Here is a 27389-nt window from a genome sequence, read left to right on the forward strand (position 1 = left end):
TGAACAAACAAAACAGAAACAGTCTTATGGATACAGAGAACAAGCATAGTTGCTAGATAGGATTGGGGGTTAGGGAGCAGGGTGAAAAAGGGTAAGGAAATAAAAAGTACAAACTGGTACTTACAAAATAATCATGAGGATGTAGAGTTCACCACAGGAAATGTAGTCAATAATAGTGTAAAAACTATGTGTGGTGTCAAATGGAAACTAGATTTATCAAGGGTATCATTACATAAATTATATAAATGTATAACCACTATGTGGTACATCTGAAACAAATATAAAATAATGCTGAAAGTCAATTGTAATTAAAAAAAAATAAAAATAAAAAAAAGAGAGACCAGTGATTGTAGGATGCTATTAAGAGGATCCAGGAAATGCCTTCACATGGGCTTTTGACTGTGTAAGTGGGGAAGTGAAGCTCAAATACTGATAACACGCTTACCGATAATAGGGGAGTCAGAATTCTTGGTTACCATGAGAGGGATGGTTAAGAGGGTTTACATGTTTTTGGAAGGATAGGTCTACAGCTACATCTTAGATAATTCTTGTGAATTTTTTACAGAGTAGGACTTTCCACGTTTACTTGGGGAAATTGAGTCATGAAGCGCATAAGTAAATATGTGATAGGAAAACTCAGTTTTGATTGATTCCAAATTCTACATCCTTTCTATGAAATTATAATGGCTAATATAGAAGTGAATAGGAGGATTGGGTCATAAGCCAGTTTCAATTAAAGAGTTTATAAATAGTTTATAATAAAGCATTGCTCTGAATTCCCAACTGCTTTAATTTTTGCTGAAATTGTTTGTCTTCCCTACTAAGAAAAATAACTGAATAAGAAAACTGACAAAATTCACATAAAGCATTTATTTTTTTCTTCAAGATTGGAAAGTTAATATTTTCAGTTCCTTATGAAGGACTTTATTAAGCCCAGAAGTCTGTGTGCTAAAAATTGCACCATGCACAACCTACACATGCCTACGTATTTTGTTAACTTAAAATTTAGTCCTATGCACACATACCAGAGCTATTGTGTGCATAAAGCTTAACTAAAAGGTAAATATTAAATGTTTTCAAATAGAATATAAAAGATGCAGTTGCTTAGCTTCCTTTGCTCTTTTTTTTTCTGTTATGAACAAGTGCTAAGGAAATAATCATAAAGGGAATCCCAGTAAACTGCCCTGTCTTTATTATATTGCCTGAATTCCAGTGAAGTTTTGCTGATGTACTAAGTAGACCATCCAAGTGAAAATAATTCTGTAATAAACATTCTTTTTAGAGCTTTGAAGAAAACAGTGATTCCATAAAGATGTTTTATGAAACACAGTCTTGTAGAAATGCTCCAGGTGAAATGGGTTCCATGGAAAAAGTAATTTGAGGAACGCTGCTTACCACACCCGAACGTACCGCATCACTCTATGGGACAGTTAGCATGTTTACCAGCTTGACAAAGACATTGGACATTTCTGCAGTGACAAATTATTGATTTCATTTAATCTAGAAAAATTTGGAGCTATATAGCCATATGGGAGGCAGTACTTTGCAATGGTTAAGAGTGTGGTCTCTGGAGTCAGACTGAATTTAATTCCCTGTTCCACTATTATTTTTATTGAGGTAAAAAGCACCTAATATAAAATTAATAATTTAAAGTAAACATTTCAGTGTTAGCAATATATTTACAACCTCTATCTAGTTCCAAAATATTTCATCACCCCAAAAGAATGTACCTATTAGTTAGTTGCTCCCCATTCTTCCATCCCCCAACTGCTCCACTATGATAAATTGTCTGGACATTCTACGTACCCGCCTGAGACTCAGTTTTCCTTTGTATTAGTATAAAAACAGGAATGGCTTTCACCTTACATGGTGGTTGTAAGATTTCAATAAAATAATCTATAAAGTATACTTAGAATATTGTAAGTATTAAATACATGTTAGATAAAATATTAAGCCTATTTTGTTCTCTTTTGCATCCAAGAGAAAAATTGTTCAAGAAAGCACTCTCTATGAAATGCTGATAAAGTCAACACAACAGTAAAAGACTGAGAGAGAAGCCATAGACCTTGGATTACTTAGATGTTAATGAATCTCAAAGAACTCTGGTGACTCAGAAGACTCACAATTAGTACCCATGTTCTCTCATGTAAGGTTTATGGATAGAGTGGTTTTGAGGTAGAAGTTAGTCCATGGAGGTTGATGAGAGAAGGAAGAATGTTTCCAGGAATCCCTGATCTGAAAATAAATAGAATAGAGAGGTTTTATGAGGGGGGAGTGCTTTCCTTCAAAACATGAACAAAAGAAATAAAATAGCTGACGGCAGTTCTATCTTATGTTAGAGTTGCTACCATAGATATTTATGTTGATACCATAAATGTTCATGCTAATGAGATTTTTAAGACTCATTGACATTGAAATGAAAATTGCAATAAAACATGTAAAAACGTAAGTTACAATTATGTACGAGTGTATATTTATATATATAAATGTAATTATAGGTGTTTTTTGTTTGTTTGTTTGTTTTTCTAAATGGAATCTATATTCTACACTGGATATATAGCTCTAGAAAAATTTTCACCAGAAGTAGAGAAGTAATTGCCACTCTGTATCAGAACATCAGGTATTTTTCATTTGCCTCTATATTCTTTACTGTAATTGTTGAAATTTTCATAAGACCTATGTACTACCTTACCAACAGAAACTACCTGAATAACAGAAGGCGATCAAGCTATATCCACTTAGTAATAGAGATATATTATAACCATATCTTGCTTGACATTTTTAACCCATTTATCTTAATTTCTGGACGGACCAACAGTTAAAAACATATCAAAATTATCATGAACCTAAAATAGGTGGGCTTGCCTCCAGGAACCCACAGAAGAAAGAATACAGAAGTTTGTGGAACCTCCCCTTTTCTCCATAAATACAAATTATTCATGAAATCTGATAACATATGGCAAACTGGAGCTATCAACTTCTTCCTTTCTTTTTAGGTTAATCTACCCAAATGTTCCCCAAATCTCTTTTTTCCCCCTAAACAGGCTTAGAGCATTAATTTGTAATTATTTTGCAAATTCTACAAAATATAACATACTTTATGAATTTAAAGTGAGAGGAGAGTTTATCACCCCTTACCACCAAGTTCAGTTTCCTGCTTCTGATCTTCTGCAGTCTGTACATTCTTCAGTTGTTTCCTGAACCAAAGGATGTAAACTCTTGTAGTCATTCTCAAACCTGGGTATCTTCATAGGAGTCATCTGGATACCTTGTTTAATGTGCAGATTCTTGGATCCCACTCAAAATATCTTATTGTTTAAGTCTAGAATGAGATCTGGGAATCTGCAGGTCACAATATTCTAGAATATACTGACACATATGATTCATGGATTATGTTTTGAGAGACACTGGAAACTTTATAGCTGTCAATGTCTAACCTGTTTGCAAACCTGTGATTAAAAGAATATACATTTCTTCCAATCATTTTCTTCTAAAAGCCTCTGTAATTCTTTTTAGCGCTTCTCCTTGAAAATGTGTTTTGTGATTCAGGTGGAATATGACAACTTATCCATCAAAATAATAACAAGGACCATCCTCAAATGCAGAAATGATTGAACAATCAACTTTTTGTTCCATTTCTTTATAGAATGATTATAGTCCAACTGCTCCTGACAAGTGGAAGAATCAAATCCTCCAATTATATTTTTAATTAGGTTAATGTGATTTCACCAAAGTAGTCTTGCTTACAATAAATTATTATTTAATTCATGGGATGCAATAGCAATATAACAATATTTAATTTATAAAAAATGATGAAATATATGTAGTTTAGGGTTTCTTTAAATGGTCTCTGACATGCTAACATTTTCCTCCAAACATCCCTGAGAAGCTGCCAAGAACCGTTATTATTTATCATCATTTGCAGATAGATTGAATCACTGAGCTATTATATTAAGTAACTTGAAGTGGGTCACAGAGTCAGTGACTAAGTCAGAAAAAACACTTCATCTCCTAGCTACTTGATCAGTAATTTTCTCAACAAATCCTGTTACATATATCTCTTCCTCTTGGAGTTTACAAGTCATTCAATTTTCTGGGAGATTATTCATTATGGGGCATATGAGAAAGTGTACCATATGGAAGGTTGAAAATTGGAGGTGGGAAGTCATATTAATGACAGTCCTTTTCAAAAATGACTTTTTCATCCCAATGTCCTTGTGACTATTCTTCTTTCATAGGTCATTTATTCCATCCATCCATCCATCCATCCAATCAATATTTACTGAACGTTTTTAATATCTTTAGCACCCCACAAATAAACTAGACATAATCTTTGTCCACAGTTTGCGAAATCTGGTAAAGAAACAAATACACAGGAAAATGGTACATAAGAATTGCTATATTGCATGTAGGTGTGAGGTGCAAAGTCGCTTACAAGAATCTCTGAGTCTGTTTGAAGGAGTAGCAGAAGTGTCCTCCGAAATTAGGAAGTTTGGGCTAGGTTTTGAAGGAAGGGCAAGAATTTACAAGGATTCAAGGTAAAGATAGGGGCACAGGAAAAGGAGAACAGAGGAAAATCCTAAACATAATATAGTCCTATCCCATCCAAGATATAAATGGAGATCTCTAGATTTAGAATGTAGGGGCCTAATAAGTTCACTTGTAATTTTCGGAAGATGTTTGTACCACCATGGAACCCTCATTTTTTGAGCCTTGGAATCCTCCATGGTGAACATTGTGTATTGTACCCAGATATGAGACCTTTAGCATCATGAGCTCGCCGTATTAGAGCCATCATCATTCTGGTAGCCATGTTCATTTATAAATGCAGACCTCTCTTCATTCATTTTATATATATATATATATATATATATATATATATATATATATATACACACACACACACACACACACACATATATATGTATATATATATGTATGTATGTATTATATATGTATTATATATACATATATAATGATATATATATATAAAATGATATATAATAATTATTATTATTATTATTAGAGAGAGAGCTACTGTTTTAAATACTGAAACAAAACAAAGGACACCCTCACTTCCTAGGCTAGCCTTGTATGCTTCAGGTGAAGGGCATTTTTAAAACCAAATAAGACCTCAAAATGTAATGGCAACATTGACGGACACTTAACCATGCCAGCTCTGGTGAGTACGGCCATAATTCACTTCATAATTCATAATTCAAATTGATACCTTGTTCAGAGGGGATCCCTGCATTGATGTTATTGAGTATCTTTTGAAACGTTCTGGTTCTCGGCCATGAAGCCACAATATGAGACTGAATGATTCTCTCTGCAATAGATATTCTAAACTGCCCTCCCCCAATTACACTACTGATATCCTTAGGGTAGGCAACATGAAAATGTCCTTAAAGATTGGAGATATAAAATCATAAGCTAAAGAGGAAAACCAAAACAATGAAACAAAGTTCGTTGTATGAAAAGTCTAATAGTTATTCCCCACAAGATGTGCTTAAAAGCTGAGCACATCAGAGGTGAAAGAGGGCAGCCCACTTTAACTTAAGTGGGGTTAGTTAAGCAGGTTATGAGTACATTCTGTATTTGCAAAGTCGTGTGACAGGCCGAAGTGTAGTCATCCCAGTGATCTTGATGGCCAAAGTGTCCGATGTGTTTTATAATAAAATGCAAATGATTTCAATCTGTGGGAACTGCATTTCCAAATACCATTTAGGGCTTTAATGACCTGTCCTAGAAAGGGCCAGCCAGGCCACATTTAATGGATCTTCTAAACAATGTAAAATATTTCTCTAAATGTGTTATGCAGCTTATAATTTTAGTATAAAAATAATTGCCCTTTGTCCCCACTACTGTCCTCCTCCCTAAATGCAATTTTTGAGGCTTCTTTATTGAAAATGTTATAAAGTTACTTTCTCCTCTCTGGATCTGAATTTCCCCAACTTTCGTCTTCAGATTCCATGTGCTGTGTTGGGGTTCGGGAAGTTACAAAAGCTCCAAAGAATTCTAAAAATAACACTCACAAAAAACCCGAAAAATCACAACTCAATTTTCAACAGGAAGTTAGGAGACAAAGATTCTAGTGCCAGCTTTTCCAGTGTAAACTATATAACCTTGAGTTTATTATAAATTCAGTAGGATTCAATATGCTCATCTCTAAAATGGAGGTCACAGATTACCTCTTACGTCCTTTACTGTTGGTCCATGGCACCATTTAAGTCTGCTAATGAATTACTTAAATGTCTAAGTCCACATTAAGCCTTATGGAAAAGCATAACTGGCAAGATTTTCCTCTCAATTACTTGTGCTAATAGGGGCCAAAATGGCATGGATACTTTAAATTCACAGATAATCCCCAAACTTCAATTTAGCTAAGTGTTCTAACCTCCTTTCCTGCCAAACCATTTACAAGGGATTCAAACAATTAGCACACACTGGCATGAGATGTATCCACTTTGTAATTCCATCTCTACGGCCTTACTACCGGTATATTCTGATAACTAAATTTCCAAATGTAAAACTGAAGACTATGTATAGTATAGTTGTTTGCATAATCTACCGACTGCTTTTTTCAAAAATCTCAACACTCTTACGATTACTAATAATAATTCATTAAAAGCTTATCCTATGTCAGTGCTTCACGAATTATTTTACTTAAATTTCACAATCACCTTGATGGGTAGTATATTCTTTTCTAAGAGCTGCCATAACCAAATACCATAAGCTGACTGGTTTAAACCACAGAAATGTATTGTCTCATGGGTTTGGGAGCCATCAGACTGGGTCTTATACCATATTAGACTGGGTATATAAGACTGGGTCTTATACCATATTTCCCCAACAATAAGACCAGGCCTTATACTAATTTTTGCTCCAAAGATGCAATAGGGAGTATTTTCAGGGGATGTCTTATTTTTTTCATGTACAACAATCTACATTTATTCAAATACAGTCATGTCATCTTCTGAAACATCATCATAACATACAAAATGCATCCGTTTGTCTGCCGATCTTAACTGGGGCTTATTTTCAGGGTAGGTCTTATTTTCGGAGAAACAAGGTAGAAGTCTGAAATCTAGGTGTCAGCAGGACTTGGTTCCCTCTGAGGGCTGTGACTGACAATCAATTTCATGCCTCTTTCCTAGGGTCTAGTGTTTTGGGGGGCATTTTTTGGCACTTTGACTTGTGAGGTGTTACTCTAATCTCTCCTTCATTTTCACATCCTGTTCTCTCTGTACCTCTGTCTTTTCATGAGGACAGCAGTCATATCAGATTACGGACCCATTCTACTTCAATAAGACCTCATTTTAACTTGATTGCCTCCATAAAATACCCATTTTCATGTAAAGTCACACTCTGAGGTACTGCAGCATAGGACATCAGGTAGATCTTTGTTTAGTGACACACAATTCAATCCATAATGGGTAGGTATTCTCATTTTATAACTAAGTAATTAGGATGATGATGTTGAATTAATTTTCCTAACATCACCAAACCAGTCAGTGGTGTAGCTGGGGTTCATATTTATATTTGATGACTTTATACACTGTTTAGAAAATAATGCTGGTACTCAAAAGTAAAACAAGCTATAACCGTCCTCCAAGACTAAAAATATTGAACATAATCATTTTGGTTACTTCAGTAAGCGTAGAGGATTTGGCAACACTGAACAGCATCCGAGTTTCACTGATGGCACCAGGACTATGCACTTGCTTTAAAGTTCAACAGTTGGTGTTTGTGAGTCTGACTGGTTGACCATTATTGTAGCCGTGCTCTGAGCACCTTGATTTAATATCCTACACAGAAAATGAAGAAGGCAGAAACCAGTGCCTTTGGAGAAAGCAAATTGACTTCAGGAACTAAGGAAGGGAATACCTGAATTTAGAGGTTGGGGTCAATAGGAATGTTTCCAGTTAGACCCTTGAATCCAAACTTCTCAGGTTCCTCCAACAAATAATCCCTAATAGTTTATCAAAATAACACCTCACTTCAAGATATCTTGGCAGTGGTTGGAATTGTTTCTCTTTTCAAGATTCCGGATATTTTGCTAACTGGGAATTTACCAATGTTAATAAACAAAAAATCTTTTAAAATGCAAACCTCTGTGGGAAGTTAGGGGCATTAACTGTTCACATAATGTTCATCTGTTACGTTCACCCTTTACTTTAAGGAACACTGAGATTGGTTACAGCAAAACAAGTGGAAGTCCCCATTCAGAACTGGGTAAAAGGAAGGGATAAGTAGTTTAGGAATGTGTTTTCCCAGCAAAAATAATTTATGGTAGAGACATCTTGGTTTGTGTATGCCTAAGTCAGCAGAGTCTATTTTCCTTTGTGTTGGTGTTATAGACTTGAAGTTTAATCTGTTTCTTTGCAGCCATATTTTTGGTTCGCTTTATAATTGAAGAAAAGCAAAAATAATGGTACTAATTTTTTTCTGAATACCATTCATATTATTTTATTTATGAGCATTTCAATAATAGATACTTGGAGTATATAATTATCAGAATAAGTTTAAACAGCTAAATAATTATCACCTTTGATTATACTTACAATATGTATTGGGAGATGAATAAAAACATTGATGTACTAACAAAAACTTTGCGATTTATATAATGATGGTTGGTAAACCAGGAGTACTGTTAAGTAAAATGGATTTACATTAATCATATAAAAGTTGATTTTTTCATAGTTGTTATCAACTGAAATACTCATTTCCAAAATCCCGTACTTACTTCTTATTCGGAAGTGCTGTGCAAGTAGTTTCACACAAATCTGTCAGCATAGGAGCACCCTTTATTATTTTATTTAGGTGGTAAGAAAAGAATGCTAGTTATTTGAAGTGACTTTGGCTGAAACCAACTTTAACTGAATCCAACTTCTTTTTCTCTTTTTATATTTAGTGGGTGAAGGGGAGTAGAGGCAGGAAGGATTACTAAACTGAGAGCTGTTATAATAACTATACTCCTAACTTTTGCCTCATGAAGTTTCCAAGTGAGCTGTCACACTCTTAAAATAAATCCCTCCTGAGGCCATCCTTCCTCAAAAAAAGAATTTAGAACACAAAAATGATTTATTATTAAAAAAAGCAAACCTCCTCCACTGACTCTGAGATGTATACACTCTGAGGATTCTATATAGAATATTGTCTTTTTATAGAGTCTCGGAAGGAATTAAGACTATTAAACAACAATTGATCTGATAATGCAACCCCATGTTTTATTATTTTCACTGATGTTAAGGTTTAAGGGATCAATACATAATATCCTATTCTTCCCCTCCTGAGCTTGGAATTAATTCAGAATTAAGACCCAAGAAACAGACAAATGGAGGTCAAAAGGCCAGATTTTGTTTTGTTTTGTTTTGTTTTTTTTTATGAAGGTATTTGGAAAATGTTTTTAAATGGTTAGGCAGATAGGGTTAGTGCCCGACCACTGAATTAAGCAGACTTTCCATCTTAGTCATTAGCACATCTGAACACCACAGCCCTCCCCAAAAGGATCAAGTTGACCCCTCTAAGCTTATTGCATGGCAACAAAGAACTTGACTGAGATGGGCTTTGAGAGAGGCAAGAGCCCAGAGAGGGCTGAGCTAGATGTGCTCAGTGCCTTTTGTCAGAATTTGGGATCAGAGGAGCATGGAGAAGGCCAGGTGGGTTGCTTTAATGAATGAATACCCTCATGAAAACAAGAGGCAAGGGGAAGAAGGAAGATTCTACTCAACATGCTCCATCTAGTGGTTCTGTTTACCCAGGCTTTCCCACACAAGCTGAAGTCTCCCATTTCAAATTATCACCAGCCATATTGTCAAGTATGGATTAAAATATTTAAATATACAGACAATATAATGCACCTGATATTAAAAAAGCCTCAAATATGAACAGTATAATTCTTTCGTTATAAAATCACTTTGTTTTTTGCTTAGTAAGTACTCTGATTCTTGAGTAGTACAGGTGACTTCAGCACCTGTCATTCACTAATTGTTATCAACTGGTTTTAGTTCCTTCAACATTTTAGTATAACTCTTCCCCACTGAGGTCACCACCATTCTGATTTTCTGTGCAGTTTTTATTACTTATTTATACCTCTCACAATGTATTATTTATTTTTGTATGTTTTTGAACTTTAAATAAATTGGGTCACTCTGAACCTAATCCTCTGTCTTCCCCCTCCCCCACCCTCTCCAGGTTCTGAATCATTTATGTTCAGAGGCATGGCTGTAGTTCATATGCTACAATTTATTTATCACTGCTATGATCATTGCTCCTTATATTTATTTATTTTAGTTACAGTTGACATTCAATATTATTTTATATTAGTTTCAGGTATATAACATAGTTGTTAGACATTTATATAATTTATACAGTGATCCCCCCCTTTAGTCTAGTACCCACCTGGCACTGTACATATTTGTTGCAACATTATTGACTATATTCTCTGTGCTGTATTTTCATTGCTCCTTTTTTATTCCTGTTATTAAGAATAGTTGTTATTTTTTCTTAATAACATTTATGCAGATATTTAACAATAGCACTGAATAACATTCATGCAAATATTCAAGGATTCCTTTAATATGGGTTCTTGCTCTTTTGAAAGTACAATGATTTAATAGAACACAGAATATCTTTATAGTACTAGCTTTATATGCACTGAATTTAGAATACACATCAACCTCACATACTACAGCAATGAACCAGGTATTCAGTGGTAACTGGCGAAAGAATGGTATTCCATGAAAATCTTGCTTTGGTCACGCTTACTAAGATGCCAGGCAGGCCAAACCAATCATCTGACTTCCTAAACCTGTGAACCTCTGCAGGTTGTTTTCTGTTATAAGCTTAAATACAGCACTACATTGATCCTGTCTTAAAAGAAATCTACCTGAACATAACATCCTTTCTCGGAGAATGTTATTTGACACTTTCTGACCATCTCGGTAAGTTGAGAAACTGTAATGGAAGATTCAGTCAGTTATAAGCTGAGGTGCCTTTTTTTCCCAAATAGTATATTCAAAACCTTTCGATTTCCATTTGTCATTTGAGCCTTAAGTCTCTAGAGTCCCATTGGTGTAATGGATATTGAATCTGTCTTATGACATGGTTCACACATTCTCTGTGGATAGGCATATTAAGTTCCAGGATGTCCCAACTGCTTCCGCTAACTCTAGATAACAGTAATACTTAAACCTATGACATGTGCTTTTTTTATGGAGGGTTCAATTCTTTAAACTTCACATGTGTTTCATCTGGACAGTCAACTTCATCTGAAGCTCTCGAATGTCCTGACGCATGTGTGCCCAGGTGGTCAAATGAAGCCCTGTACCTCTGCCAGGAACTACTGCCCAGAATGTCCCCTCCCTCTTTCCCAGGCCTTGAAAACTATCTGTTCCTTTTGATATGCCAGAAACTTCTTTACCAATAATATATTTCTCTGTAGCAATGAAGATACCACCAGTGTTCAGTTTCCTGCTGTCGTCCTATTACAGGTTTCTAGGAGGGTTAGCTGAGTTTTTAAGTGTTCTACCTGTTAAACTTTTTTCAACACATACAGGATGTCATGCAGAGCTGTCTGCGGGGTCTCAGCTCCCGCTCCCCACATAAGAACGCAGGATGTGGCTAAACCAAAAAGGAACACCCACGGAGCCATAGGTAGGGGAGTCATACCACTAAGTCTCACTGGAGGCTGGATTCACATGACGTGAGACCGGCTGTCTGCTTTTCTGTCTGCCAACTGACCGACTCCACTCTCCAGCACAGCCAGGGTAGTTATATCAGTGGCCAATTGGCTAACTGGCTACAGCTGACAGTCAACTAGCCACAGCCATCTACTACCCAAGCCAGCACCTTTCCACGTGAGGCCGAGAGCCTGGAACTGCTCTCTGGGGCTCTGTCCCCACACAGGCGTAATACCATGTCTAGGTTCAGAACGTTCTGTTTCTCTTTTCTTCCACTTTGCTCTGTGGTCCAGACATTTATCTACCTCTCTACATTTTTGTCTTTTAAGTTAAAAATAAATGCATTATTCTTCTGTCAAAAGGAGGTACTTTTCAAACATATTGTGTGGACAGAGCCCCAGAGAACAGTTTCCAGGCTCTCGGCCTCACATAGAAAGGTGCTGGCTCAGGTAGTAAATGGCCATCCACTGTGATCAGATGGCCAACAGCTGTGGCTAGTTGGCCGTCAGCTGTAACCAGTGAGCCATTGGCCACTAATATAACTGCTGTGGCTACGCTAGCAGCAAATGGGGGCTAGCAAGAAGATGGTGGCTGAGCCTGCAAGCGGAGCAGTGAGGGTTGCGGACAGTGTGGCTCCTGCTTCTTGTGTCTCCAGCCCAGCCGCCAGCGAGACCATAGTGGTGTGACTCCCCTACCTATGGCTCCGTGGGTGTTCCTGTTTGGCTTCACCACACCCTGCGTTCTTATGTGGGGAGCAAAACAGGAGGCCCTGCTGGCCGCCCTGCATGACACATCTTGTCTACCTTCACCTCCTGAAGTTGAGTAATCCTGCCCAAGAAGTGCATTCCTGTAGAATACATAACTCAGGCCTGGATTCAATATATTATTGCCTGTTGGGCTCTTGTTTACTACATTTCATCTTTTCTATGCCTTCTCTTATCCCAAAGTTTTAAGCATAATGGCTAAGCAACACTTGTACTTCAATATATTATAAATTATGCAAATTTAGTGAACACCGATTTATGAAACTCTCATTTTATGAAGTTTCAAGTATTCTACTCTGATCTTTCTGGTGTTTTTCTCTCATTCTATCCAGATTTTCAAACGTGATGTCTAATGATCTAAGTCTTAAAGAGGTAGTTCCCCAATAGCGCTAATTATTGACTACCTGTGGATCTGCCTTCTGATAGATGGGGGAATGTTTCCTCCATAAAAAGATACGTAGCTTAGTCTCTTTCTGCAACCTTGCCTCCCTTCTTTTGTTAGCTTTACTTGGGTATAAGTAAATTTTTTATCTAATAACAATTAAAACTTCTTCCCACCCCACCCCATTCCAAACCCTGTCAAAAACATTTGACCTGGTGTCGTGCGTGGACTCATGAGGGGTCTCAGCTCCCGTTCCCCACATAAGCACACAGGATATGGCTAGGCCAAAAAGGAACACCCACGGAGCCATAAGTAGGGGAGTCACACCACTATAGTCTCAATGGAGGCTAGATTCACACGATGTGCGACCTGCTGTCCGCTTTTCTGCCAACTGACCTCACTCGCCGGCTGCAACCCGCCGTACTAACTGCAATCTGTGTCTGCCAGTCAGCCACCATCTTCTTACTAGCCCCCGTTTTTGCTGCTAGCGTAGCCACGGCAGTTATGTTAGTGGCCAATGGCTCACTGGTTACATCTGACGGCCAACTAGCCACAGCTGATGGCCATCCAATCACAGTGGATGGCCATTTACTACCTGAGCCAGCACCTTTCCACGTGAGGCGGAGAGCCTGGAAACTGCACTCCTGGCTCTGTCCCCACACCTGGGCATGTTTTCTCCTTCATTTTAGATATGTTTAGCTAATATCACAAGCTATCTCTTAAGAACAGTCTCTCTTTCTAGATCAATGTGTTTTTCTTTTTTATTTTTATTTTATACTTGCATTCTGATGGTCAGACAGACTGAGCACATTTTAAAAAGTATTGCAGAGTTCCTGTTAGATTTTCTGAGGAAACTTAGTTTCTTAAAACAGTATTTATACAGAAGATTCCCCCCGTTTTTTTTTCAATTTTGAAGTTCTCTGAGTGTGTGTTTTTTTCTATCTCAACCAAAGAAAATGGCATATTCTCTTTATAATAAATGGCTTCCATTTTATTTTATTGTTCATTATTAATGTCCATTATATTGTGATTGAAGTTGTTTTTTCTGTCTTTAGTTAGCAAATCTAGTTATTGTATTTTTATGACTAAGTAGTGGGGGATGTTTTGAGTTTACACATGACCCACATGGATAAAGAAGTTTTCCTCTCTACATTTTTTTTTTTTCCTGAATGCAGTTCAGAGGAACAAAACCTAGAAAACTGATCTAGCATTTAGCTGCCTCGTCTCAGCATATGCAGAGGCTTTATTCAGGGGATGGAGCATAGTGAATTTTTAGGACTTGAGAAAGCATGATGGGGTTACAGTACAAAGATGGAGAAAAATTTAGACCAGAAAGGTAGGCAAAAGGCTGAACCATTTAAGGTTGTATAGACTGTGGTAAGGATCATGAATAATAAGGGACAATCTGCTCTTACGTTTAAAATCTTCAGAAAGTTTGTACCGGAGAATGAAATAGCTAAAATATTCTTAAAGAAATAGTGATATGTAAATACATAAAAATCATGGCAACACAGCTGAAGAAAACATTCATTTCCTCAGGCATGATGGGAAAATTAGAGGGTTGAATGCTAGCTGAAGGATATCCATTTTTGCTGGGGTGTGTTCTTTCAACTTACTGTCGGTGTGCAATCTCCATGACTGTATAGCCTTTTATACAGAGAGTGTCCAGGAAGCTAGATCCAGCCAATACAATTTGGGTGGTAATGGTGACTGAATATATAGAAATTGAATAGAGTGATATTTTCCCATTCTGATTTTATTTTGTGAGTCATTTTGGTGGAAGAAAGAGAAAGGAAATCTTTTTTGGTCTACTCATCTCTCCAGGTGGGACCAAAGTCTTTATTTCGGTTATAGGAAACAGCTTATCACAGAAGTAATCAGAATTACTGAATTCATCCTGAAGAATAAGTTCGTAATTAGCATAGTACAGGACATAAAGCTGTTTTATTTCCACACTGTATCAAAGTAGTAGCTATTTCCAGTTAAAAGAATTGCTGACTAAAAGTATACTCATGATAAACATTGGTGTTTATAAAGTGTCTAAATTTTGGGTTAAGACTCCTTTATTTTGGTTAATTACTTCTATAATATAATTTTTAATAATTGATTTATTTTCCATGTAAAGCATACTTTACAAATTCACTTTTCTTTGGACATTGAAAGTGTTTTAATCAAAACTACTTATTTATTCTAGATGGCTTTTAGCTAGCTTATTATGGAAATCAGCTCTAAGGAAATACTTTTTATTGATTTCTGATATATAGATAGTGTCCCAGGCCTGCATTAGAACTGCATGCAAATGATGTTTTTAAGCACATATTTACAATTCCAAAGTTTTTGGTATCCCTGTAGTTGCAGACTTTTAGTACTGCAAAAAAGCTATATGGTGAATTAAATTACTCTGCAGTTCATATTAGTAATTACCATTTATTGAACACTTATTGATTGTCAAGTATATCAGATTAGGAACTTTGTATTCTTTTTTTAAATTCATTTTATTTATTCTTTTATTCTTTGATTCAACGTGCTAGATAACGTACTATGTGTCAGGCACTACACTTAGTTGTTGTTGCGTGAGTCAAACCAAAAATACCTGTTTTTATCAGCTTAGATCATAGTGGAAGGACACATTTCTATCAAAGCTCTTTATAACTGAATAAAGGATAAGAGTTCCTCCTGGTCAGAAAGACAGGTGCAGAGGTTTTAGAAACGAAATAAAGTAGAATTGACTGGGGGATGTTAAAGGAGGTGTCCTTATTTAATCCTCAGGGTAACTCTATGAGCCTGCATTCTGGATCCAAACCGCCTAGATAGGAAAACTGGCACTGCCACCATTCCTGTGTGACCTTATTCAAGTTACTAAAACTTTCTGTGAATCAACCTTTTCATTTGTAAATGGAGATAGAGATAGTACCTTTTGCAAGTAGTGAGGCAGTTGTGAGTATTAAATGTGTAAGGGATTCAGTAATTTGTCCAAGGATAGGCAAAGAAAGTGAGGATCTGAAGCCACGTTTGACTGACATCAGAATGCAAGTTGTAATCACTACATAATTTTTGCCAGCTGTTTGAGAGAGAGAGAGACTTTGTAGGGAAACTCTGTTCTCTGGTTGGGTAACCGGCTAACTCACGATGCGATTCCACATATTGATCTTTGATAAGGGGAACAGTGGTTATCAAACAAGGAGATGCCTATGCAAGTTTATTGTGATCATATTTCTAAAGCTTTCTTCTTTGTGTTTTTTTCCAATATTTGCCACGTAGTGCAGTATTCCATTTGTTACTTTTTCATTAGGTCATGTGAGAAGACTGTATCGTATAATGGTGAAGGGCAGAGATTGTGGAGCTAGATTGCTAGGGTTCAAGTCTTGGCTCTGTCAATTACCAGTGACCAGGAACAAATGGTTCTACAACTCGATGTTTTAGTATCTTTTCTGTAAAATGAGGATGGTAATCATAATATGTACCTCGTAATGCTGTTATACGTTGCAAATGAATTAGTACGTAGAATAGAGCAGGGCCTGAGCCATAGTGAGCTTTACATAAGTGTCAAATGACAAACAAAAATGTACCCCATGCTTTGATGAAACCTTCATTGTTTGGATGTAATTATCATAAAATCTAGTTCTGGAAGCCAGCCTCTAAAACAACTTAATGATAGCCATTTGAAGCCTGAGAAACAGGATCACATTTTCTTCCTGTAAAGTTTGTATTATCTAAAACAACCTAATTTCCAGACATAGACATGGCAAAACAAAGGAGACGAAGAAAGCAAAAGGAACTTTTCCCTGTGTCAAGATTGGTCTGAAATCTTTCTACATTATTTTTTAATCTATTGTGAAAAAGGAAAAAAACAAACAAACAAATAGAACTGCTTCTGTTTATCATTCTATCCCCTTGTTGAAAACAGGAACTAAAAAATTATCTCCTCAGAAATCACTCAAGAAAACAGTAGGTTAGTGTTGCAAGTGTAAAGCGTTCTTTGAAACAATTTCCATGCTTCATCACCTGCTATCTGAGTCACCCTGAACACCAACTAACTGAAAATTGTTTGTATCTCATTTGGATATTTACGAATCATTTTGTATAACACTGTCTACAGGACTAGCTGTGAACAGCAAGAGTTTCAGTAATTTTTCTCCATGTATCTAGTTTCTCCAAGCATCTGCATTTGTACTTTATTCTGTAAAAATAAAAAGCATTCCATTTTCAAGAAACTATCCCAAAAATGGGGTTAAAATTGGATATCTGTCCCCAAAATATATTCTCAGTTAAATATGTTAAACAAATGGACACACCTACCGGTTCTTCCATATTATTTGTCATATAGCACAGTTCCAAGCAACTGAAAAAGGAGACTTGGCCAACAGTGGAAATCCAAATGTGAGGCCTGAGTAGGTAGGTCTTACGGTGCAGTGTTAGATGTGCAGGAGCACATCAGCCAACTGAAAAACTAGTGGAAGTGTCGCGAGAGTCTCACGGGGATATCCAAGAGAAGAGTCCACCTGGAACAGTGGTGACCAGGTTCTTATCTCTGCTAAGAAAGATTCAAGGGTGAGACAGATGTAGGAAAGCACAGGGAGTTTACTAAAGAGAAAGTACACACTGGAGAAGGAAGTACGGGTGAACTCAGAGATTGATTTGCGCTCAGGAAGTCCAGATGGGGATTTTTACCCCTCCCAGGGAGGGAATTGATGATGTCCCATTGATGTGATTTATTCATCTCCTCCCCTTGGGTGGGACCCTCGATTTTCCACTTTTTCTTTCTTATTTGGTTCCTCCAGAATTGTCATGATGTCAGATGCATGATGGGAGTTGTCGTAACCTCAATGTAAATGAGATTATAATAACATTATAATTAGCTAAAGGTCAAGTCCCTATCGTAGGGATCAGCCTACCTGAATGAAACTGGTTCTTGCTTTTCTCCAGCTTCAGGTGCTGGATACAGTCGCTTGTTATTTGTGCTATCTGTGAGGCACCTCATGCTGTACCCTGGAGGGGGCTGTCAATTTCCTATGCTACCTATCCTGCCTTAGAAGGTGGAATCACTAGCAAAACTTGGCATAGAATTAAATTTTGTAGGGAATTTATGATGGCATCTTTTTTTCACTAAATGGAATTAAATACAGGGTAGGGAGAGCAATCAGAATAGATTAGTAGAGTAGTTAGTAACAAAGAAACAAACTGGGAAGATGGGGATATGATCCCTTTAACTAAAAGTGGCAGAATCAAAGATAAAGATCCTAGAGAAATGGTATTTTAGGCTTAGTGCTTTGGCAGAGCATGAATAACCAAGAATCAGTTTATTTCAAGATTATTACACTTAGGAACTTAGTTTTTATGGTATGATAGAAATGAAGCCTCTTGTCAGGAGACATTTCCAACTGACTCCACCCATTCTTCTAGGTTAGAATGAAAGTGATATGATTTTCAGACTCCTGAACTCTAGGGGCCTTGTTTGGAGACGTTACCTTTATTCCATGGTTCTGGGATTAATGTTGGATCTTGGGGGAATGAAGAGCCTGAAGTGTAGAGGGTGCAGTAGACAATCACTGGAACCACGAGTACCAAAAACTGAACATGCTCAAAGTGATTGATTCAAAAACTATTTATTTAGTATCTTCCATGTGCTAAATTTTAGATCTTGGGCACAGGTTTGCAGTAGTAAATACAATAGACAAAAGCAATCCAACTGACTTTCTAGCGAGAAACAAAATGACCCATACAACACGTCTGCAGGAGCCATTTGAAATATATCCATGAGAAATCCCTCTACTTCTTCCTCCCCGTTGCTTAGTGTTCAGGATTGCCCACGGTCAGGAGGGGTAATTAAGATGCTGCTCTCATTGATCCCTCCTGGCGGAAAGAGTAGGCAGACAAGAGCTACGTGAGCCCCCAAAAAGGTGTTGATTTTGACAACTTGGGGAATTTGTACCTATGGCACTAGCATCTCAGAACATGTTCATGTAATAACTTTGTTTAACTAGTTCAGGGTTCTATGTACAAATTCTTATTATTAGCAGTGCCCATATCTGGCAGTTATTTGTTTACTTCAGTTTTCACTGGTTAACATTAAGCTTTTGAAAGCAGCAATTGTGTATTAGTCATATGTTTCCCTTGGCACATAATAAAGTTTCTGATTTATAATATATTGATGAATACATGAGTGAAAGTATAGGTATTATTGCAACATGAGATAAGATTGGAGCAAAATAGAAGGCATATTGAAATATGTTGGAGTCAATTTTTCTTACCTCAAACTACATTTAATATTATAGTTTCAAAGTGAGCAACTTTGATTAATGGGATTGTGTGATTTATGTGAAATAAAATATTTCCATAGTTTACATAAGTTTGATGCATCTCAAGGCATCTTAAGCCAAATTAAATATCTCTCTGTCATGGATCACCTAATAGTTCTTCATTTGCCAATCTGCATTGTGGATACCAAGAAGAGGATGCAGTAATACATATATGTGTGTGAGTGTGTGTGTATGTGTGTGTGTGTATACACATATATATGTAGGTGTGTATATATATCCCCCCCCACAAAATGTCTCAGAGTAGCACTTTTCTTCCAAATAAAATTCAGGAAGTTCCTGTTTACATCATTGGTGAAATGAATCCAGTTATAGCAATGGTTCTGTGCATTGAAATACATAACCTATGTTTAATGAATTAGAGGTATTTAAATTAAACTGAGGTGATACTATGGAAAATGTGTCAACCCATGATCAATTCTTCAAACTTGGTCTTCCAGAGCATTAAGTAATTATTAAAAATGATGAAAATATATCCAAATCTACAAAGTCTATAGAACATATTTGTTTTATTTGAATCTTTTGCCTCCAATTTGGCTGTTGGCTTTCTACTTATAAAAACAACTCTATTTTCCCTCCAAAAAAAAAGGAGAAAAATATCCTTCCCATAAGAACACATGTAGATAGTTGCATGAATATCCTTTACAATTCATCACAAATCATTAATTGTTTGGGGATATAATAACTTGAAAGGTTGCATTAATCACCCCAACTGAGTTAAAATTCAAATTGAGAATGGTAGAAATCAGTATTTGTGCAGGAGAATACCTGGGGCTTAAAAAAAAAAAAAACATAGTCCAAGTAATATACTTAAATAGAATGGCCTCCTCAAGATACTGACCAATCATATAAATTATGTTGAACACATAGACATTAGAAAATAGGGTGATACCTATCATTGTGACTATTAATGTAAGCAGTAGAGTGACTGCGTTATACAGATTTACATAACCAATTAGCTGGTATTTTGTCTTCTCAAATAAAAAATCGGATGGATATGATTGAGACTTGAAGAGAACTTGTCAAGTTTACTCTTAGTATTTGTGAGGGCAATTTACCCAGTAAGAAAAATCCTAGAATATATATTTCGTGACGTAAGTCTTGGGTACAAAGCAGCATAACTTGGGGTGTGGGGTAGCATGTGTCATGTGTTAATCCCTTCTTCCAGTTAAAGGTCATGACTTTGGATAGGGAAGAGAATATAGGCTGTGAGCAGCTGACTACACAGATGGTGTGGAGGAACAGATCATTATTTACAATACCAAAGAAATGGGCTCTTTGGAAGGTCAGGCTGCATCTCAGGCTTAGTTTATCTAAGCTTATGAGCCCGCACTCTGACACAAGCACTGTTCTAGATATCTTCATAGGAATAACTTTTTAATTCTTGTAGTAACCCTATAAGAACTAGGTATTAAGATCTCTTTTTGATAGAAGAGGAAACTGAAAATTAGATAAATATTCTAAATTAACAAATCTTAAAAACAGTAGAGGCAGATCACAAACTGGCATTTCAGTTCCAGTGCTCTAACCTTCCTGTAAAGGATCTGAGGTATGCATTTGTCAGGTGCCATTCCATTTAAATAAAATGGTTTTATTCACTCATGCATTCACTTTTATCGCTGTATTTATTTCTACCACATTATTGAGATAAATGAAACAACAGGATAAAAAGGCAATCTGTGGAATGGGAGAAAATGTTTGGAAATCATATCTGATAAGGAATTAATATCCAGAATATAAAAAGAGTAGTGAAAACTCAGAAATACAAAAGACAACCCAATTATAAAGTGGACACATGATTTGAACAGACATTTCTCCAGATAAGATGTACGGATGAACAATGACCACATGAAAAAATGTTCAACATCATTCGTCACTAGGGAAATGCAAATCAAAATCACAAAGAGAAACAAACTCATAGATACAGAGGACAAACTGATGGTCACCAGATGGGAAGGGGATTGAGGAACTGGCTGAAAAAGGCGAAGGGATTAAGAAATACATATGGCAGTTATAAAAATGGTTATGGGGATGTAAATTACAGCATATAGGGAATATAGTCCAATAATATTGTAATAACTATGTGTCATTCGAGTACTAGTCTTATTGGGGTGATCACTTTGTAAGTTATATAAATGTCTAATCACTATGTTTTATACCTGCAACTAATACCATATTGTATGTCAAGTGTAATTGAAAAATTCAAAACCTGTAAAAAGCACAATGAGATCACATTCACTGGCTATAATGGCTATGGTTTAGAAAAAAAAAGAAAGGAAAGGAAAGGAAAGAGAAGGGAAGGGAAGGGAAGGGAAGGGAAGGGAAGGGAAGGGAAGGGAAGGGAAGGGAAAAGAAGTGAGGATGGAGGAAGTGCAACTCTCATGCATTGCTGATAGGAATGTAAAATGCTGCGCTCACTGTGGAATATAGTTTGGCATTTTCTCAAACAGTGAAATATAGAATTACCGTTTGGCTTAGAAGCTCTGCTCCTAAATATATATCCAGTGGTCTGAAAACATATTTCACGCACAAAAAAATCTTGTACACAAAGGTTCAACTGCATTATTCATAATAGCCAAAAGTGAAAACCGTGAAAATTCCTCTGCTAATAAATGGATAAACAAAATGTGTTTTATATATTCAATGTAATATTATTCATCCATAGAAAGGAATATTGACTGCTATGTCCTACAACATGGATGGACCTTGAAAAAATGCTAAGTGAAATAAGTTAGACACAAATGTCCACAAATTGTGTGATTACATTTGTATGAAATGTCCAGAATAGGCAAATCCATACAGACAGTTTAGAGGTTGTTAGGGGAAGAGGCTAAAGGAGAAATCGGTTTGATGGCTAATAACAATTTGATGTATTAAAGATGTTCTGGAATTAGTGGTGATATTTGTACAATGTTGTGAACATACTGCAAACCACCAAATTGTACAATTTAAAACAGTGAATTATACTGCAGAGCTATTTACAATAGCCACGGTATGGAAACAACCGAAATGTCCATCAGTAAATGATTAGATAAAGAAATTGTGGTATATATATATACACAATAGAGTATTTTCAGCCATTAAAAAAAAGGAAATCTTACCATTTTTAACAACATGGAAGGACCTAGAGGTTATTATGTTAAGTGAAATAAGTCACAATGAGAAAGACAAATACCATATGATGTCACTTATATGTGGAATCTAAAGAACAGACTAAACAAACAAACAAAACAGAAATAGACTCATAGATACAGAAAACAAACTGATGGTTGCTAGATGGGAGGTGTTTTGGGGGATGAGTGGGAAAGGTGAAAGGTTTAGAAAGTACAAATTTGTAGTTAAAAAAAGTCAAGGGGATATGAAATACAGTATGGGGAATATAGTCAATAATATTGTAAAAACTATGTATAGTCTCAGACGGGTACCAGACTTATCAGGGAATCACTTCATAAGTTAAATGCCTAACCACTACGCTGTACAACTGAAACTAATATAAAATAATACTGAATGTCAACTTCTGTCTCTCTCTGTCTCTCTCTCTCTCTCTCTCTCTCTCTCTCTCTCTCTATATATATATATATATATATATATATATATATATATATATATATGTGTGTGTATATACATATGTATATACATACACATATGTGTGTATGTGTCTGTATATGTATATGTATATGTAAATGTGTATATATATATATATATATATATATATATATATATATATATAATATATATATAGTCACGGGATGTAAAGTACAGCATAGGGAATATAGTCAATGGTATTATAATAGCTGCATACGGTGTCAGATGGGTAGTAGACTTGTTGGGTTTGTCATTTTGTGATGTGTAAATGTCTAATCACTATGTTGTTTTGTATACCTGATACACATAATAAAATAGTGAATTTTATGTTCTGTCAATTATATTCAAAAAAATTGATAAACTCAATGAAGGAAAAGGTAAAAGGTATGCTCTACTAGACACTAAGGTATACAAAGTTGGACAATTAAATTTGCGAACTGATTCTAGAAAAAGTGCTACATACTTCATTGCTGAATATGACTACGGTCACCTTCGAAGTCCTCCCGTTGGGATGCCAGTGCCTAGTCCACCCTTCAAAGCCATTTTGGAACTCTTTCTGGAATGACCATCAGAGCTGTCATTGTATTACCCTTGATGTCCTGAATGTCATCAAAATGTCTTTCTTTTAATATTTCTTTCATCTTTGGGTAAAGAAAGAAGTCATTGGGGGCCAGATCAGGTGAGTAGGGAGGGTGTTCCAATACAGTTATTTGTTACTGGCTCAAAACTCCCTCACAGACAGTGCCGTGTGAGCTGGTGCATTGTCGTGATGCAAGAGCCATGAATTGTTGGAGAAAAGTTCAGGTCGTCTAACTTTTTCATGCAGCCTTTTCAGCACTTTTAAATAATAAACTCGGTCAACTGTCCAGTTCATACAAATTTGTAATGAATAATCTCTCTGATATCAAAAAAGTTTAGCAACGTCATTGCAACAAGTTCACAAATGTAATTGTCAGACCTGGTATTATAAAGTTACTTGATGCAAGGTAGTTACTTTATGATATAGACAGAGAGTTAAATGGAAACATCTAGATTTGACATTGAGAAACAAAGCCTAGCATTCATGGGTATTTATTTTATAACAAAACTAACATTGTACTACAATGAGGTAAGTTAGGGTATTTTCATTAAATTTTGTTTCGTCAATTTGGAGTATAATGAAATTATACTTCAACTCACGCAGCAAAACATAAATTTCAGGTAGATTTTTGGAATAGATGTGAGAGGTTAACAAATCATCACATAACAAAGCTTTTTGAAGAAAACAAAGAATATACATGATTATTTTGTATAATAAACAGGACATAAAATAAATAAAGAGATGGTTAAATTTGATGGCAAAGAAATTAAAGAATAATTTGCAACAAAATGTACACTAAGTGAATAAAGAGTTGAGCCGTGGAGTGGGAAATATATTTTCACCACATAAAAACAACATAGTGGGTCATACTAGAATATGTAAAGGATTTCTACAAATAAGTACAGAGAAGACAACCCAGAACATGGACAAGAATATTGAAAAGTATATTCTTAAATAAATATATATATAAATGAGTAATATTTGGAGTGCCATAAAACTCATTAATAATCAAGTTAGTATAAATAAAAAAGTATAATTATATTCTACTCCATAGTAAACTGATGACTAAAATTAAGCAGAATAAAAAAGCTTTCTGGTGAATTTGTGCAACCAGGGCAACTCTCATGCACTATTTAGCAATGTTGCTAAAGCAGAACATTTGCACATTTTCTGACCTAGCAATTTACTCCTAGAAAATATCCAACAGAAATATATGTACATGTATAAAATCACGCTCGTAGTACAACCATTTATAATAACTAAACAGTAAGAGCAATCCATATATCTTCCAATAGAGGATTGAATACATAAATCGTATAATATTCATCCAACGAATACTACAGAGTAATGAAAATTAATTATAGTTACAAGCAAGGAGTCAGATGAATCTTACAAACATGATGTTAAGGGAAAGAAATTAGATATAGAAGAAAATACAGTGTATGATTTCAATTGTATAAGTTCAAAGGCAAAGTAAAATAAAGCTACACAATGACCAAAAAAACTGAAAATGTGTGTGTGCACATATGTATGTATGATGTGTATGTATGTATTATGATACATATACATCACACATGTAATCACACACTGTATGATGCGTGTACATACGTGTACACACACACTGACATTACATGATATGTTCAAAGGGCTGTACCTCTGTGGCAACACATAGTCAATACCCCATGTAAAATTATGATGAATATGTGGCATTGATGCCACATTTACACAAATCCTGTATATGCATGTGTTGCCTCAGATGCTCTGAATTTTTATTTGAAATGTGTGCTTTACCACCAAGGAGTAACTAAGCAGATTCAAACTCCGTTCCTATGTATGTATGTATATGTGTATATATGCATATATACGCTGTGTATGTGCTGTTTATATATGTGAACAAGCTGTGGGATTCTATGTGTTAGTCATGTTCTAGTTTTGATCTAAGTGGTAATTATGTGAGCATTTAGTTTGTAACAATTTATTGAGCTATACACTTTTTAATTTTTGCAGATTTCTTGTCTGGTTTTTAACTCATAACAGAGAAATAAGTCAAATTATGAGAAGAATAAAAAAGAAAAGAAAACATAGACATTCTCCGTGGCTCTCATGAACAGAACTAAGATCCAGGGACAGAGGCTTCCAGGAAACAGACCACAGACCATCCACATACACCTTTCAATCCAAGCTAGGGAATTCAAAGATCTCTCTCAAATATACAACAAAATTGCTTATTTTCTCCTCTCAAGTGAGCAGCTAGTCTTCTCAAATAATTCTCGACCCTCAAGAAGGAATTTTAAAATTTGTTCTAGGCAACTTTTTACCGATTAGGGGTCCAGCATTATGTATATAATTTTGGTCAGAAACCTAATTTAAATGTTCAGAGAATAAGATGCAGAGTTATTTACATGCACAGAAAACTACACACATAGTATTAACTCCTCTTCACAGTTCGTATATTTTTCATTCTCTTTCAAGGAAAGATAGGTAGTTCAACGTCCACACAACATGTGGTTTCAAACTTGATTCCCAAGGCAAAAAGAAAAGGTGATCATCAATGTTTAAAAACTCTCCTTTATTTTATAATAATAAATGTTAGAAGTTCAATATTTCTGCTCAAACACAGAGGTAGGAGACATATTTACAAAAGGTCTCACAATGTTTGCCACTGCCTTTACAAAAGACAACATTTATAAAACCTTTATATCCCATGGCAGGTGCTGGGTCTTCTCTTGAGGATTTGTGCTGTTCAAATATTGCCTTTCCTTTGAACACCAAACGCCTTCGAAAAATAGAGGGTGCATTTTAATGTAATTTGGAAATTAAAACCCTTTTATTTTTATCATTACAGCATCTTCCATGAATTTACTTTTCAACCGTTAATCAGAGGTGAACCTAATTACTGTCTGATTAGCCAGCAAAGGCAGAAATATGGGATAAATTTTAAAATTGAAGATGTTTGCCTTGCCCATAAGAAAATTAAATACATGTAGTAATACATATTAGAGGATTTCAAGTAAACTTAGTAATAGTAGTCTCCCTTCTTTAGAGTACTTAAAGAATTAAAATGAACAATTATGATCACTTCAATAATTAGAACATATTTTCAGGGTGTCCACTATATTTCTTTCCTTTGTTTTCATGATAAAATATGAGATGAAATAAACACTTCAATTTAAGTAAAAAATATTTTTGTAAATATTATTTTCTAAAGCATTTTCATAAGTCCGTAATACTTGTAAATGTGATAGTGTTATAGAATTATGAAATTTTATTGTATAATTTTAAAACATTAATCTAACACAACTGTTTTGTCTGTCTCCCTTCTTCTTCTTCTTATTTTTGTTGTTGTTAGGCTTGGACTCCTGGATCGTCTGGTGACTTCAAAAATCTGGTAAGATACTTTCTTCTGTAGTATTGTCACTATTTTTGTTTCCTTTGCCACAAATGTTTGGAGGATGTTTTTCTTCCTATCTCAGGCTTAATCCGTTTTCTTAATTCTCCCCTCATTTCCATCCTCTGAGTTGGAATCGCATAAGGCTAATAGAAGGAGTCAATTTCATCTTAACCCATGTGGGATGGTCTCATAAGTCCACATACTTCTTGAAGATTCACTTCCGTGTGTCAGGAGAATATTCCAAAAGGGGGTACCTTTTCTTTCTTCAGGAAACAAGAATCACCACTGAAAGAGTCAAAGATAAGAAAGGATTATTTAGGTAAGATGTAGAAAGTATTGACTTAGGATACTTTAAAAAAAAAAAAGATCTAATGCAACAGCAAGGTAAAATCAACAGTGAAATAGAATGTGATAACTGAATTTTAATTTCTTTTCATTGTTACAATATTGCTTTTATAATTTATATATTATATTACTAGAATTACACTGAAGGCTCTCTGGTCCTTGCCTGGTAAACCACAGTTTACCATGTGGTTTTCCTTTCCACATGAAAACTTAAAGTTCTGAGATATTTGCCTGGTACATATAAAATTGACATGGGAAATATATATTATTTAATTAAAAAGATGACTTGTTGACGTAGAAGGTTTTCTATTAATTAATTGTATTTTTCAAACAATAGCATT

General features: G+C 35.5%; 1 protein-coding gene across 32 annotated transcripts in view; it reads left to right on the forward strand.

The window, feature by feature from the left end:
* The window catches only part of PTPRD (protein tyrosine phosphatase receptor type D), a 2053994-nt gene that overhangs the window by 759906 nt on the left and 1266699 nt on the right, over window positions 1-27389 (forward strand). For all 32 annotated transcript variants that reach the window (XM_081066962.1, XM_081066971.1, XM_081066973.1 and 29 more), the window contains one exon: window positions 26662-26700. The gene's annotated coding sequence lies outside the window, so the exon portion shown is untranslated. The remainder of the gene's footprint in view (window positions 1-26661; window positions 26701-27389) is intronic.

The sequence above is a fragment of the Rhinolophus hipposideros genome (genome assembly GCF_964194185.1).
Source record: "Rhinolophus hipposideros genome assembly, chromosome: 11".
In the NCBI taxonomy this organism is placed as follows: Eukaryota; Metazoa; Chordata; class Mammalia; order Chiroptera; family Rhinolophidae; genus Rhinolophus; species Rhinolophus hipposideros.